This window comes from Alligator mississippiensis, chromosome 3 (genome assembly GCF_030867095.1).
Source record: "Alligator mississippiensis isolate rAllMis1 chromosome 3, rAllMis1, whole genome shotgun sequence".
Taxonomy (NCBI): domain Eukaryota; kingdom Metazoa; phylum Chordata; order Crocodylia; family Alligatoridae; genus Alligator; species Alligator mississippiensis.
In genome coordinates this window covers 271641949-271657965 of record NC_081826.1, presented here as the reverse complement: position 1 = coordinate 271657965, position 16017 = coordinate 271641949, and positions in this window count along the sequence as shown.

The window sequence follows — 16017 nt, the reverse complement described above, 5'->3', positions numbered from 1 at the left end:
GTTCGAGTGGCCAAGGTCTGGAACAGGCTCCCAAGGGAGGTGGTGCTCTCCCCTACCCTGGGGGTCTTCAAGAGGAGGTTAGATGAGTATCTAGCTGGGGTCATCTAGACCCAGCACTCTTTCCTGCTTATGCAGGGGGTCGGACTCGATGATCTATTGAGGTCCCTTCCAACCCTAACATCTATGAATCTATGAATCTATGACAGGTTGAGAGCTATGGGGCTCTTTAGCCTGGAAAAGCACAGGCTCAGGAGTGATCTGATGGCCACCTACAAGTTTATCAGGGGTGCTCACCAGTATCTGGGGGAACGTTTGTTCACCAGAGCGCCCCAAGGGATGACGACTAGGTCGAATGGTCATAAACTACTTCAAGACCGTTTCAGGCTGGACATAAGGAAGAATTTCTTTACTGTCCGAGCCCCCAAGGTCTGGAATAGCCTGCCACCGGAGGTGGTTCAAGCGCCTACATTGAACACCTTCAAGAGCAAACTGGATGCTTATCTTGCTGGGATCCTATGACCGCAGCTGACTTTCTGCCCTTTGGGCAGGGAGCTGGACTCAATGATCTTCCGAGGTCCCTTCCAGCCCTAATGTCTATGAAATCTATGAAATCTATGAAATATCAACTGCTTTGATGATAAGCAAGAGGAGAGATAGGCAGACATTTTTCACCGTGTCACCTAACTCTAAATGAATAAGAAGAACTAAAGAAAGATTTATTGTAGAGCTGTAGCAAGATCCTTTGTCTGGCTTTAAACAACTCTACCTTAAGTGAGGGACCATTTCCCTTGTAAGGGAGTGTCTCTAAATCAGGGGTGCTCAACCCTTTGCCCATGGCCATCACCTTGTAATCCCACAGATGTGTGGAGAGCTCCATGGCCTGTAACTCTGCATGCCATATATGGCATACAGAGCTGCACAGAGTCCAAACTGGCATGCAGGGCTGGGCAGACCCAGGGCAGAACCCTGGGGCCCTGACCCCAGTGCATGGAACTTGGCACCAGGAACATGAACCTCCAAATCTGATTCTTGCACATGAGGCTGGATGGAGGCACCATGTAGCCCTGATCCCCGCATATTGAGCCTGGTGGAGGTGATGTGAGCTCTGGAGCTCAATCCGTATAAACAGGGCCTGGTGGAGGCACCATGGTGTCCTGATCTCTGCATGCAGAACTGAGTAGAGGTGGCATAAATCCTGGGTCTCAATCCCAGCATGGCTGGAGGCTGGGTGAGGGTAGCACAGGGTCCCAGGCCCCAGCCCCATGCAGGGCTAGGCAGAGGCAATCCTAGGATGCAGGTTCTGATCAGGTCTGTTGACTGGCCCTGCACCATTCATTTGACCCATCGGGCCAAGAAGAGGAGCATCAGTGTTCTAAATTCTTACTTCTGTTACTACATCTTCCCTCGTAACAATAAGTACAAAAATCAGTTCACACAAAAAGCAATTAAGAGCCATCTACAAAGAAGAGGTTATAAACACTTTACTCTGAAGTGAATATTAGGGCTGTGCAAAACAGCTATGTTTCGATTCAGTTGCAGATTTGGCCATTTTAGATGGACAGTGATTCATTTCAGTGTTTCGGATCACTGTTCTGTTAGGCTGAATCTGTTTTGGAGTTTCGGTGCTGTTTCGGTGATCTTCTCAGGGCATGAAGCCTGTCAGGTTTCAAGGAGATAGGTGCAGGGGTTTCTGTGAAACTGCACCTCAAACTGTTCAAAGCAAAACTCATGACAGTCGTGACTCTGTGTGTGTGTTAAGGCACAGTGGGAGGAAAACAGCAGGCATGGTAGCCTGTAACAGGAAGCCTTCCCAGTGCCGGTTAGATCTCCGTCCATCCACCTGTTTCTGGGCAAACTGCCTGCCCCTCTTTTGTTTGCCACACCTTGATGGGAAACTGATTCAGATGTTTCCCAGGTGGGAGGCTGTCCATTTAGGTGTCTTGGGGCGACATCCATTCCGCACCTCAATACCTCCCCTAATGCTGAGGCCCATATCTCACACATTTCATCCTTCACTGCCTGCAGCTGTGGTCCCTCTCTGGGACCTTTGGCTCCCCCTTAGGCCCTGGCCCTGCCTTCAGGCCAGTTGGAATTCCAAGCCTCTTGCTCTGGGCATTTCTCGTGGTGGGCCCCTGGCCCTTTGATCCCTCTTTGGATCCTGGCCCCAGCACGGGTCCGGGTCCCTTTGATATCTTTTATAAGACCAACTGAACAGTTGGAGAAATGTATCTTAGCAAGCTTTTGGGTTTAAAAACCCTTCATCAGGCTGAGGAAGCATCTGCAGTTGGTGCGTGCTCTTCCTGGATGGAAGCCACAGGCTGGGCTGTGGGCAAGAAAGCCAGTCAGTGAGAATGTAAATTGAGGCATCAGGGGGTGAGAGACAGGATGGTGGGGGAGGGGGATGTAGCAATCAGGTAAAAGTGGAGAGGTACCTGGGGAATCAGATGTCAGGCAGGTTGTAGTGTGTCATAAATCTAATGTCTATATTGAGTCTATGAGTTTCTGTATCCAGGAGGTTGATGAAGTGAAGTTCATAGGCTTATCTGTGAAAAGTGGTTTGTAAATTCAAACAGGCACCAGACCTCACTAACCTCATCACCAGAAGCAAACTTCCTACAGCCCAAAACACACCAAATGGATCCAGACCATGCCATGGCAAGAAATGTAAAACCATTTACACCCCACAACAGAACCATCACCACTCCTGGATCTTACAGCTGCACCTCCAGAAACATTATGTATCTTATCCAGTGCAACAAATGTCCTGATGGAAAATACATAGGAGATACCAAGCAACAACTGTTCACTAGAATGAATGCACACTGGAAATCTATTACAGACAAGAATACCCAACTACCTGTGGGGGCACATTTTTCACAAGAAAGCCACTTTGTCTCCAATCTCTCAGGCCTGATCCTCAAAGGGAATTTACAAACCACCTTTCATAGATGAGCCTATGAACTTCACTTCATCAAAATCCTAGATACAGAAACTCATGGAATCAATATAGACATTGGATTTATGACACACTATAACCTGCCTGACATCTGACTCTCCAAGTACCTCTCCACTTTTACCTGCTACAACCCCCTCCCCTCCCCTCCTCCACCTGTCTCTCACCCCCCTGACACCTCAATTTACATTTGCACTGACAGGCTTTTGAGTTTTTAAACCTGAAAGCTTGCTAAGATATATTTCTCCAACTATTCAGTGGATCTATTAAAAAATATCAGATTGCCCCAAAGAACCTCGTCTGCCTTGTGTGTGTTAAGGTAGAGTGTGATGAATGCAGCAGGGATGGTAGCCTGTAACAGGGGAGCTTTCCAGTGCTTGGCCCACCCATCTGTTTCTGGGTCAACTGCCCGTCCCTCTTTCTCCTGCCACACCTTGATGGAAAACCAATTCAGATTTTACCCAGGAAGGAGACTGCCCATTCAGGCCCCTGATGTCTAGGGGTGACACCCATTCCGCAGCTCTGTACCTTCCCTTCACTGCGGCTCATGCCTCGCAGATGACATCCCAGGCAGTTATGCTCACTGAGAGCCTCACAACTCCACTGTAACCAGCAAGCCTTAGGCCTCTCAAAGATCTTAAAGGCCTGGGCTTTCCCTAGCCAGGACTGTGTGTACATGTGGTGGCTGGAGGTTATAAGGCACCTCCTACCCACCTTTCACTATGGAGGTTTGTGGTTCTGGCATTTCTTGGGGGCCTCCACGCCACTGGCAGTCCTACCAGGCCTCCTGACCCTGGAAGGGAGTAATTTTAGGTCATGCCCAGGACCTGGGGTCTCCTCCTTCTTCATAGCCCCCGCCCGTACCTCCAAGTTTGTCTTGGCATGGAAGCTCAGCAGGGAGATGTTCTTCCCCTGCTGGCTGGTGATACAGTGAGTACTGCCTCCAGCGCTGAGAGCAGGACATTAATTTTTTTTTTTTAAATGAAAAAGGAAATAGGTGCGGATGGAGTGAGGAGGGTGGCACTCACTCCTTCTGCACCTGAAGCTTGGGGAACCCCAGCAGTGGAAAGTTCATCTTGAGGAACACCAGCTGCTCTACCAAACCAGGATCCAAGGAGGTGCAGCAGGGCATCAGAACATCACCAGCAATGCTGAACACCCTCTCACTCAGAACACAGGTTGGTGTACAGGACAGTGTTCCCAGGCAACTGTGGCCAAATCCTGCCACATCTGGCTGCTGCTTGCCCAGTAAGCCAAGGGGTTGCAGAGCAGCGGCTCCACATCCTCAGTGAGAAAGGTAGTCACAAAGGCCTCAGCACTACCTGCCTGATGCTGGGGTCTGGTACCTCTGGACCCCAACATGGAAGCCATGCCCTTGGCCCACATTGGCAGGACTTGTGGTGGAGCAGACTGGTTGGTGGATGGAGTGCTGGCATAGTGGTTCCCCCTCTTCCATGTCCCCCCACTTCTGCCCTTCTACCTCCTTGACTCTGTTCACCAGCACCTCCATCCAGTGATCCAGGATTTTGCTGGCACACACACTCCCCTTCACTGTTGGGTTTCACATGGTCACCAGCACGTGGGCCATACTAGGCCACAATAGATCCAGCTATTTCTTGATCCCCTCCTTCAGCCATTTCACCAGTGCCTACACCTGTGGTGACAGGGGATTGTCCCAGCCAGGAACATCTATCCCCTGGAACTTCTCCATTTGGTTCTGAAGCTCCCTCACTATGGGGATCACCTGGCTGAGAAGGGCATTGCCAGTTCTGAGGCTCTTGGTAACCTCGAGGAATGGCTTGAGGAATGGCTTGAGGATCTGGGAGATGGTATCCCACGCTGTTTTGTTAAGGGGGCTGCTGATCCCAATCTCCTTAGATTTCATAGATTTCATAGATATTCGGGCTGGAAGGGACCCTGAAGGATCATCAAGTCCAGCTCCCTGCCCCAGGGCCAGGAAGTCAGCAGGGATCATAAGATCCCAGCAAGATAAACATCCCAATGTGCCTTGAAGGTATTCAAAGTGGGTGCTTGAACTGCCTCCGGTTGCAGCCTATTCCAAACCTTGGGGGGTCGGACAGTAAAGAAGTTCTTCCTTATGTCCAGCCTGAATCAGTCATGGCAGAGTTTGTGACCATTCGATATTGTCATCTCTTGGGGCACCCTGGTGAACAGACATTCCCCCAGATCCTGGTGAACACCCCTGATACACTTACAGGTGGTCACCAGATCGCCCCTGAGCCTGTGCTTTTCCAGGCTGAGGAGTCCCAGCCTCTTATCATAAGGTCTGTTTTCCTGACCTCTGATCATGCACATGGCTCTCCTATGCACTGTTTCAAGCTTCTCCATATCCTTTTTGAATTGTGGAGCCCAAAACTGGACACAATACTCCAGCTACGGCCTCACAGAGGCCGAGTACAATGGGAGAATGACGTCCCAGGATTTGCTTGAGAGGCATCTATGGGTGCAAGCCAGCATTTTATTAGCTGCAGCATCACATCGAAGGCTCATGTTCATCTTGTGGTCAATCATGATCCCCAAGTCCCTTTTATCCATAGTGCTAGCCAGCGTAGCACTGCCAAGCCTATAAGCATGCTGCAGGTTTTTCCTCCCAAGGTGGAGAACCTTGCATTTTTTGGTGTTAAACACCATCAGGTTCTCATCTGCTCATTTCATGAGCTTGTCAAGATCTTCCTGGATCACCTTCCTGTCCTCAGGTGTGGATGCTTTACCCCAGAGTTTGGTGTCATCGGCAAACTCAGCCAGCCCACTTTTGACACCAATGTCTACATCATTGATGAAGATGTTAAAGAGTATAGGCCCTAGGACAGAGTCTTGAGGGACCCCACTGGTCACAGCACACCACAACAATTGAGTTCCATCAACCACCATGCTCTGGGTCCTACCATGGAGCCAATTTCCCAGCCAGTAAATTGTGGTGAGGTTGAGGCCGCAGTTAGCCAGTTTTGCCAAGAGGTAATCATGGGATACCAGATTGAAGGCTTTTTTAAAGTCAAGATATATGACATCAATCTCCTTTCCCTTGTCCAGGTGATAGGTCACCTGTTCATAAAAGGAGATGAGATTGGTCAAGCAAGAACTATCCACAACAAACCCATGCTGGGTATCCCTCAGAATATTGCCATCAGCTAGTCTGTTAAGGAAGGCCTCTTTGATAATCTTTTCCAAGACCTTCCCCAGGATAGAAGTTAGGCTGATGGGCCTGTAGTTTGCTGGACCTACTTTCCTCCTTTTCTTGAAGATAGACACCACACTGGCTTTCTTCCAATCTTTGGGCATTTCTCCAGAGCACCAGGAGTACTCAAAGATCTGTGCCAAGGGCTGAGCTATGATGCTTTCCAGCTCCTTGAGTACCCTTGGGTGTAAACTGTCAGGGCTGGCTAACTTGAAGGTATCCAACCTGTCAAGGTGTTCCTTCACAAGGTCAGCTTTGATAGAGGGTAAGGAATCTCCCTCACCTGGGCCTCCCTGACCCACACTGGGCAGGGGCATCCCTTGGGACTGGTGAAAAACTGACGCAAAGTACCCATTAAGCAAGTTTGCTTTTTCATGGGCATCAGTTGTCAGTTGTCCCATCTGGTTTAGCAGGGGTCCAATATTGCCCTTGCTTTTCCTCCAGCTCCCCACATATCTGAAAAAGGACTTTTTATTGTCCTTGATATTTGTAGCTAGCTGGAGTTCAGTTGCAGACTTGGCTTTCCTGGTTTGCTCTCTGCAGGTATGGACCAGAGCAGAGTATTTCTCTGTGGTGGTGGATCCAGTCCTCCATCCTTTGTAGGTCTTCCTTTTAAGATGCAGGAGGTCTGCTAGTTCCCTGAAGAGCCAAGGGGGCTGCTGTGCCCTTTTGCTGCCTTTCCTCCAAGACAGGATAGACTTTGCTTACACATCCAGGATTGCTCCCTTAAGGAGCAACCACTCGTCTTGAACTCCTCTCCCATTTGGGTTATGGCCCTTTAGGGAGGAGGCCTTGAGCAAGGCCATCTCATAGATGACCTTCTGTTTCTCAACCAGCCTTTTGAGCATCAAGTAAGTGGAGTTCCATCAAGTCTCCGCATCCTGCATGATTTTGTGCTGTGGGATGCTCAGCTCTGCCTGTTTGTCCCGCAGCAAATCCTGCCCCCCTTGATACTCTGGTGGAAGTAGTCCACAACCTTTCTGCATTTTGAAATGAACTGGCTGGTTCTGATGACACCATCACCAGCAGCCCTGTCCCCCTCCAAGACATCCCTAACTGCATGGTGGAACTTGTGTGCTACATAATGGATGCCAACAAAATTGGCATCACGAATTGCCTTGACCATATTGGCCCCATTGTCGGTGACCATGAACCTGTGGGTGAGCTTGTCCTGCTCAATAAGCCAACCTTGCACCATGTGGTTCATGGCCCCCATGATATCCATTGTTGTGTGGAACTCATCCATCACCTCCATTGGAAGGAGAGCCCACCGATGGCCTGACTGATTGCACCAGTGCCCTGTGAGGGAGAGGTAGGCATGATCCAAATGCTCCAAATGTCCCCAGCTGCTCCAAATGTCTGAGGAGAAGTGCAAGGCCACCTGTGTACCTGCCTTGCGCAGCTCATCCCTCAAGTACTGCCTGCATGCCTCATACAGGGAGGCACCACCATCCTGCTGAAAGTGGTGTGTGCAAGCACACGGTATGATGGGGCCATGAGTGCCATGAGCCACCTGAACACTGGCCACTCAACTAAGAAGAAGGACTGGCCATCCAGAGCATCTCCCTAATGCTCTGGGTGACCTTGCTTGCCTTTGGAATGCACCCCACTTTTCCTCCACTGGTCCAGGCTGACCTGCCTTCTGGGGGATGGGGGCTTTGGAGTGAGAGGGAGACTTCCCTTTGGGCACACTCCCACTCGTGCCAGGATGAGGAGCAAGGGCAAAGGAGTGGTTCCTCCTGATATGCATCAGAATCCCCATGGTGCTGAAATGTTTCTCATCCTTGCCCTAGGTGGCCTTGCATCAGTAGTGCAGGCAGATAGCATATGTGTGATCATCTCCCACCTCAGAATGATCCTACACTACACTACCCGCTTGCTTCTGGGGTGTGGGTGCGGATCCTGCCTTATCCCCGTCCTCAGCAGGCAGAGGTACAACAACAGGAGGAGCTGACTCAGCTGAGCCATTTGCCTCCACAACCTCAACCTCCTCTGAGGTGCTTTTTGGGGATGGAGACCTGTCTCTAGGGGAACTTTGAGCGCTATGGAGCACAAACTCAGATTCTCCCTCCTTCCCCAGAATTTTTCTGGCTATGGCACTGAGCTGCCAGCTTCTCCACTGGCACTGGAAGGCTCAGGTTGGGAACTGAAACTGGGGTAGAGGAGACTGCCATGCTGGTGCTTGTCATGCTGGTGGTGCTGGGGGTTATTATTATTGCTGGTGTTAGTGGAGGTGGTGCAGGTGCAGACACTGCACCCACCTCCTTGCTGCCACTAGCAACAGAAGCCTCATGACTGCTTGGGAAGAGGGTGCATCTAATTTTGGGGCGGGGTGGGGGAGGAACTTACAGCTCTCCCTCTGCCGCCTCTCATTCTCTTGCCAGAAGACCTAGTACCTGCCTTTCCAGCATGCTTCATGTTTGGTGTGCTGGAAAATGTGTGTCTGTGTGCTGTATATGTATAGTGCTTTCCTGCACAGTGATGAGACACTGCCAGGCAAAGCACAGCTTTCTTTTTGTTCAGGGTGAAAAAAAAATAACAAGGATAGATAACAGGATTTTTGGGGAAGAAATATTAGAAAGGAATTAACAATAGGGATGATAGGCAAGGGTAAGTTGGAAAAGATAGGCTAATGGCTGGCTACAACTTGGTAGCAACAGACTACCAAGTGCTACCAGCCTAGACCCCTCAGATGCTGTGCTCTGCTGCTCACACTGCAAGAGACAGATCTCACAAAAGGCAGAGAGCAGTTTACAGACAGCCTTATATGTTCTTTCTCCATCCCTCCCCCACAGCACTGAGTTTGGAAGGGACCTCGGGGACAGAATGCAGACACTGGCCAGCTACAGATGTCACTATCAGAGCAGTTCTTCCCCCCTCTTCCCCCTCCCTCTTCTGAGTTTGTTTCCCCTCAAGCCCGCCTCCAAAACATTCCAAAACATCTGAAACATTCCAAAACATTTCAGATGGTTCCATTTCATTTTGGAGATCTTTCAGAGCCTTCCATTGGGTGCCGAAACAGGCCGAAACACCTCCAAAACAAAATGGCTGCTGAAGTTTCGCGCAGCCCTAGTGAGTATTATTGTCCTATTCTTCCTTTTTCTGCAGCATTTTTAGCAAGTCTCTATCGGCATGTCTACAGAGGACATCTACTGCTGAGTAGACTAATTAGCTCCATAGTAAACATCTCGGCAGTTTATATGTGCAGGGCTATTAGGGCTATTAAGTGGGAATAAACTCCACATCATTTTTACTCCAAGCAACATTTTTTACTCCACAGCAGTGCACATATAGATGCTGGAGGGGCTGGCTGGGACACAAGGGTGCTTCAGTATGGGGGCTGCCTGCCAGCTAGCCCTACACTGGAGCACCCTCCGCAGCACATTTAGCCATGTTGGAGCACCCCGGGCTGGCAGGCTGACCCCTTGATCTCCCTGTCAGCCAGGGCTGGTCTGATCTTGATTAACTTTGGTCCCAGGTTCATGGGTAAATGCAGTGCCTGGGAGCAATAAACACCGAAGTTTATTGTGGCACATTAATATGCACATGTAGATGCACTGTATGGGTGCATATCATTGTTCATCATACCCTGTCTAAGTTTACGTGGCTTTAAGCCATGTGAATGTTGACTGGGAGCAGTGCATGCAGCCATTCACCAGTGCTGGGAGTCATGTGGGGAAACTGGTATAAGTAACTCAGGGTGAAAAGAGGGGCAGGCAGGATCAGCAAGGGGGCTAGAAAATCTGCAAGGATTTGCTGAGTCCCTGAGGAGTTTGGTGGGAACTGGGAGGGTCGGGGGGCATTGCCTAGTTATGTGGGGAGAATTGGGGGAAGGGGGCTAAATATATCCCAGTCAGGGTTGGGAGGTGGGAATAGTGAACCCCTGGGGCTGGGGCAAATGGTTGGCCTTTCCCAGTCCCAGGGCTGTGCTGCAAATACATACAAATGTTCAAAAGATCGATTGAATATTTTTCACCTCCTCAGGTGAATAACTTAAACCAGGTGCACCATTTTTGGGTTATTCAAGCCCTCTTCATACTTACACAATTGGACATTTGGATTGACCTAACCCTAGTTAGGTTAGCCTAATTGTAACACCTATATGTACCCTATGAGTTTTCAAGAGAGTTCATGTCTCAGACTGATAAAGTATCAGATCCAGTTTCTGATATGCTTTTGGTAGGGAGCTTTTCCTCCAAATCTTGATAGACTTGAGTCGTTGTACTGGAATCTATTTGGCTTACACTCCTGGCAGCTACACTTCTGCACGTAGCACAATGTTCATTCACTACCAACTGCTGAGGCTGATTTCCTCTTTTGGCATGACAGGATTTGCATTTGTGTCTGTGGGTACATTTTTCCTCATAAGGTTGCCTCATGGTTGCTTTCTGTGTTATGGAGCAAATGCGTGTCTTCTTCTACTGCACACACTTAACTAGATTTAGTTTCTTGCAAGTTACCAGACTCAAAATGGTGTCATCTTCTCAGGTACCACAGTGAATGGGAGTTTATATACTTTACTTTATATTGGAAGCTGTTTGTTGGACTCACTTGGTTTTCAGTTTGATGCTTGGGTAAAATATTAACTTGACCTCCAGTGTCCAATTTAAATGAAACCATGGTTCCTTGTACTCCCATTGGCAAAATCCAGTTCCTCTTCATTGATTTTGCTTGATTCTACTGTAACAATATAAAATTCTCATGGTATGCTCTCAACTGTGTGCACTTGAGGTTTTAATGTTTGGGATCTGCAGCACTTGGCAAAGTGGTACAGTTAAAACAGGGCTTGATACACTTAAAACAGGGCTTTCCAAATACAGCACAATGTTTGGGGCCATGTTATCTTCCACACTGGCTGCATGAGTTATCGCTGTCCCCACCAAAGGAAAAGTCCACTCTGAGGTAGCTTCTTACCAGCTGAAAAGTCCATGCGGTGAGGTGTTTTTTTCTGGCCACATTATTTAGAAGGCCACAGCCTGGGCCTTCTCAGTTTCTGCTGCCCTGCATATTCTCTAGGGACAGGTCTCCTTCATGCAAGAGCCTTTCTTGTAATACAGTGTCTGCCGTGACATATAAACTTATCTTGAATCAGAGATTTTGTAAAGTTCCCAAAATCACAGTTCTTAGTCTCTTTAGTTCAGTAACGTACTGATCTATACTTTTTTTCTGTTGTTTGTTTGCACATAAAAAAGCTGTATCTTGCAAGAGTCTCATTCTTTTTTGGCATGTAGTGGTCCTCAAATTTAGACTGTGTTACACTTAATTTCACATTTTGACCTTTTTCAAAGTCAAGGTGTTATAAAGCAACCAGGGCTCCCCACCTCCCTCAAAAATATGAAAGATTGAGGATTTGACTTTGATATTTTCCTCTTCTACCCCTGTGGCAGGTAGGTACCACTCAAAGCTCTGTCTGAATGCCCTCCAGTCCTCTGCTATATTACCTGATATCAAAAGGGCAGGTGGAGGCTGCAAAACTTCCATGACTAACTGTCCTTTAACTTACAAGGATCACTTATAGATGCCACTTACAGATGTCCTTCCATGTGGCTGTGTTGCTCCTTTTGCTCTCAGTTTCCAACTTCTGTTTCAGTTTTGAATTCAAATTCTATCAGGTTCTTTCTCATTTGCCACTTCTAACACCATGTAGTAATCACTGGGTACAGTAAACACAGGCATAGATGAATGAGAGGAACTAAAACAACAAGTTTTATTGTAGAGCTGTGGCACGCTTCTGTGGATCCTTTGTCTGGTTCTAACTAGCTAGTTCCTCTAATTGAGGCACTATCTTCCAGTTCCCAGTTTCTGTAGTCTAAGTAAGGTAGTGTCTCCAAATTATAACTTTAATCACTACAACATGTATTTTCTGGCACCATTTTAAAGCCACCTTCACTGTTTCACATATATTTTTGAAAAATGATTTGTTTTATGGATGAGGTAAACCCGTGCCTGAAATAATCACTATCGAATGAATGTGATCTTTTCTGCCATGCCACATTAAACCAATTCCATGCTGACCTAAAGCTATTTTGTTGTATTTGCTATATATAACAGGGGAGCCTTTATTGTCACATCTGCTTTATATTTTATGAGCATATTGACTTCTGCTCTTGATGGGGAGATAGTTTCCCAGAAGCTCAGTTTTAGAATTTTTAGCCTGTGCTTACTCAGCAAATAGCTCGCTGATTTTTAAGCTTGTTCTCTAGAGTTCAAAACACATAAACAGGTACCTACCACTTTCAAGTACTGTCTGGGGCTCACTGCCTGTTCCTGGTCTTTCCCTTCAATCTGATGCCTGAGGTAACCCAAACATTTAATTGTTCTTTCAAGTCTTAATTTCTCCCCCTCCTCCACTTCTTCTTTTTAGTTAACATGTCAATTGCTTGAATAGGATTAAAAGGGGTGTTCTCATTAAGCCCACTGCATATAATTTTATTGTTTCAGTAGCTTAGTTAGTTCCAGGATTTGAAATCAGTTTGTGAAATCTTCTGATTCATAGAAAATTAGGGTTGGAAAGGACCTCAGGTGGTCATCTAATCCAATCCCCTGCTCAAAGAAGGACCATCCCCAATTAGATAATTCCAGCCAGGGCTTTGCTGAGCCAGACCTTAAAATCTTCCAAGAATGGAGATTCCACCACTTCTGTAGATAACCTGTTCCAGTGCTTCACCATCTCCCTACTGAGAGTTTTCCCTAATATCCACCCTAAACCTCCCTTACTGCAACTTGAGACCATTGCTCCTTGTTCTGTCATCAGTCACCACCAAGAACAGTCCAGCTCCAAAGATTCCTCAATAAGTAAATGATGTGGGATTTTTTTTTTTCTTAGGTTACATGTTTAGTTTTGAGTGAGATGTTACTTGGGATTTAAAAGACTGATTCACATGAATTCAGAGCTCTACTAAGCAGGTCACTGAAACTTCAGTTGCAAATCTAGAGCTATAAAATGCAAGTTATTGTATTTTTACTTTCTAAACAATCCTTTAAGTTGTATTAACATAATGTAAATTCCTTTATCGTCTTTTAAGGCTACCTCTTCATTATTTGCAGTATGTTTATTTCTCCTAGATGTAAGGTCAGTTAAAAATGGAAATGTGAGTCGGAAAAAGGATTCAATTTTTATTTCTAAAGACTAACAGTTTTAAGTAATTGTATTCTTATATACAGGACATTTTACAAGGAGAAGAGTACAAACCATATTCCTTTGCAGTACTGACACTGAAACTATTCCACAAAAAAAGAAAAAAGAAAAGAAAAGAAAAAGAAAAAGGAAAAGAAAAGAAAAAAAACCCTTTATAACCAGGTGTTTTACTTGAGACTGACAACTGTTTTTAAAACATTGCTGACCCTTTAAGCCCGTATCCTAGCATAATATATGTTTACGTGACTCATTACAAATAGAAAAAGAGAAGATTCTCTAAATATTAGACTAAAATGGGAATTTATTTAGATAGAAATATTATAGCAGGACTTACCAAACAAAGATCTGGTGTTGGAAAAAAAGCAGTGATTATTACAGTGCCATGGCAGAAGTAAGAGTAATGTTTAGAAGAGCACATTTTTGGGGGGGAGGCTTGAGCTGTAGTCCACTGGAGTCAACAGGATGATTCCTTTTAACTTCAAGGGCTTTTCATCATGCAATCTCTGAGCCTGCTTTTGGTCACATATACCACTGTATGAAAAAAAAGTTACCATTTCAGCTCAGGTTTCTCCTGTTAGTCTAAGCCTCTAAATTCTAAGGTCACTAACTTTATATAGACAGAAAGTAGAGCAGGCCCTTAAAGACTAACTGGTTCAGAAAGGCATGAACTTTCAAAAGCAACAATCTACCTTTGTCATAAGCTGTGAATGGACTGGTGAAAATAACATTTTATACAGAAGGGAAAGGGACAGGGGGGACACGACACTGCTAACTTTCTGTATTCTGTGATATTTTAAATTATCAGATCAAGCTGTAAATGATGCTTTCTTATTATCATCATCATTTCAGATATGATGATGAAGGATTCTTTTAAATAATCTTTAAAAGATTTATTTTAAAGAACTTCTAAGAAATTTCCATGGATTGAGAACAATGGTTATTATAACGTGCAAAAGAACTTGACCTACTTAAAACTTCTTCATGTACACAGAAGGACAGTGGTACAGGACAGCATTTAGTGTGGCTTCTAAGAATATAAGCCTCACTCAGAATAAGCTAAAAGCTCCAACAGTAGTGGTTATAGAAATTATGACTGAAATGGCTCTCTTCGTGTGAGACTGAAGTCACTGAATTCTGGTTGTAATCCTGGCTCGATGGAAGTTAAATAGACTTTTGCCTTTTTGAAATGGGCAGAATTTCACCAATGTTCTTTTGGAGCACGAGTTTTTTTTGTTTTGTTTTGTTTTGTTTTTGGTGAGGAAGGAGCCTTGGAAAGAGTTTTTTATGTATTATGAAAAATCTGTTACTATAACACTAGGAGAAAAAAAAAGACTAAAATATTGCTGTGATTTTTCTCTCTCCAAAACCTTTCAACCATGATCAGGCTATAAAGCATTTCTATCTTGAAGTAATACTTTGGCAACATTTCCTATGGTGGGCTTCTTCTACTAACCACAATTCCAATGGCTTTTTGTCAAGACTTCCTTCTTTAAAAAGGCACGTACATGTCAGTTTACGTTAGAAGGAATTAAATTCTGCTAGTGCTACAAAATTGAAGTAATTTCTTTTTGTGTTTTGTGACCAAGGAAGAGTACTAGACAGTGGGCGTGTCTACACGTTCATTTACTGCACATTAAATTTACTGTGCAGTAGATTACTGCACAGTAGCAGATTTAGGCCACCATCTACACATGCAGGCATTAAAGAGCAGTAATGCCATGTGTGGACTGCCTTGGGACTAAAATTAGTCCCAAATCAGTCCACACACACAGGGTGACTGCTCAGTAGCACGCTACATGTGCCTTACTGCGCAGTAACAAATTGGGCTTAAATTTGGTAAATGCATGATGCAGGTATCAAATTTACACCCAAGATGGCATAAATTGACATATTTACTGTGCAGTATGGGCATGCACATGTAGATTTGTGCCTGTATTGCCCAGTAATTTTCAGTTACTGCACAGTAAATATGCACCTGTAGGTGCACACAGTGTGTGTGTATAAGACAGAGACAGACAGAATAAAAATAAACATCCATGGGACCTGATTCAGGTTCAGGCAGCTTAGCTTAAGCCACCTAAATCTAAGCTGTGCATTCAAAAGAGGGTCTGGCACCTGGAGGTAAGTAACTTGTGTGGGGAGGGGAGAGGAACTGGTGGGATCAGGGGATGGTTGATGGGTCCAGGTGGAGTTAGTGTTGAGATGGACTACATGCAATAGGCACTACCATATATCTTATTTAGATGGGGTGCAGTAACCTATTCTTGCAGTAGGCTCCCATCAGTATACTCACCCCATATAAGTCATGTGTTTTATAGTCATGGTCAGTAGTAGCTGCATTTAATCAACTTCATGGTTGAGTTCCATTGCTGAGCATATGCTGCTTTTAGCAGCAATTTAATGATAGAAAAGGTATTTATTGAGATTTCCTTGTATGTGACTATAAGACAAGGATCGTCCCCCCCCCCCCCCCCCATGCTGATTGAAAGAAAAAACCTTGTCTTGCATTCAAGTAAATATGGTAACCTTTGACCGTCCTCTCACATATAGTCAATGTACTTATATAAGAGCTCAGAAGGCCAGAGATTACTCTTGAAGCAAAGTGGGCTAGCATGGTAAAGTCACATCAGTTTCTGTAGCCACCACACACAAGGAATTAATGTTGTTAAAGTCATATCTGTCTGCCCATAAAAACTTTGTCTCAATGACTGAGTACTCAATTTACAGCTG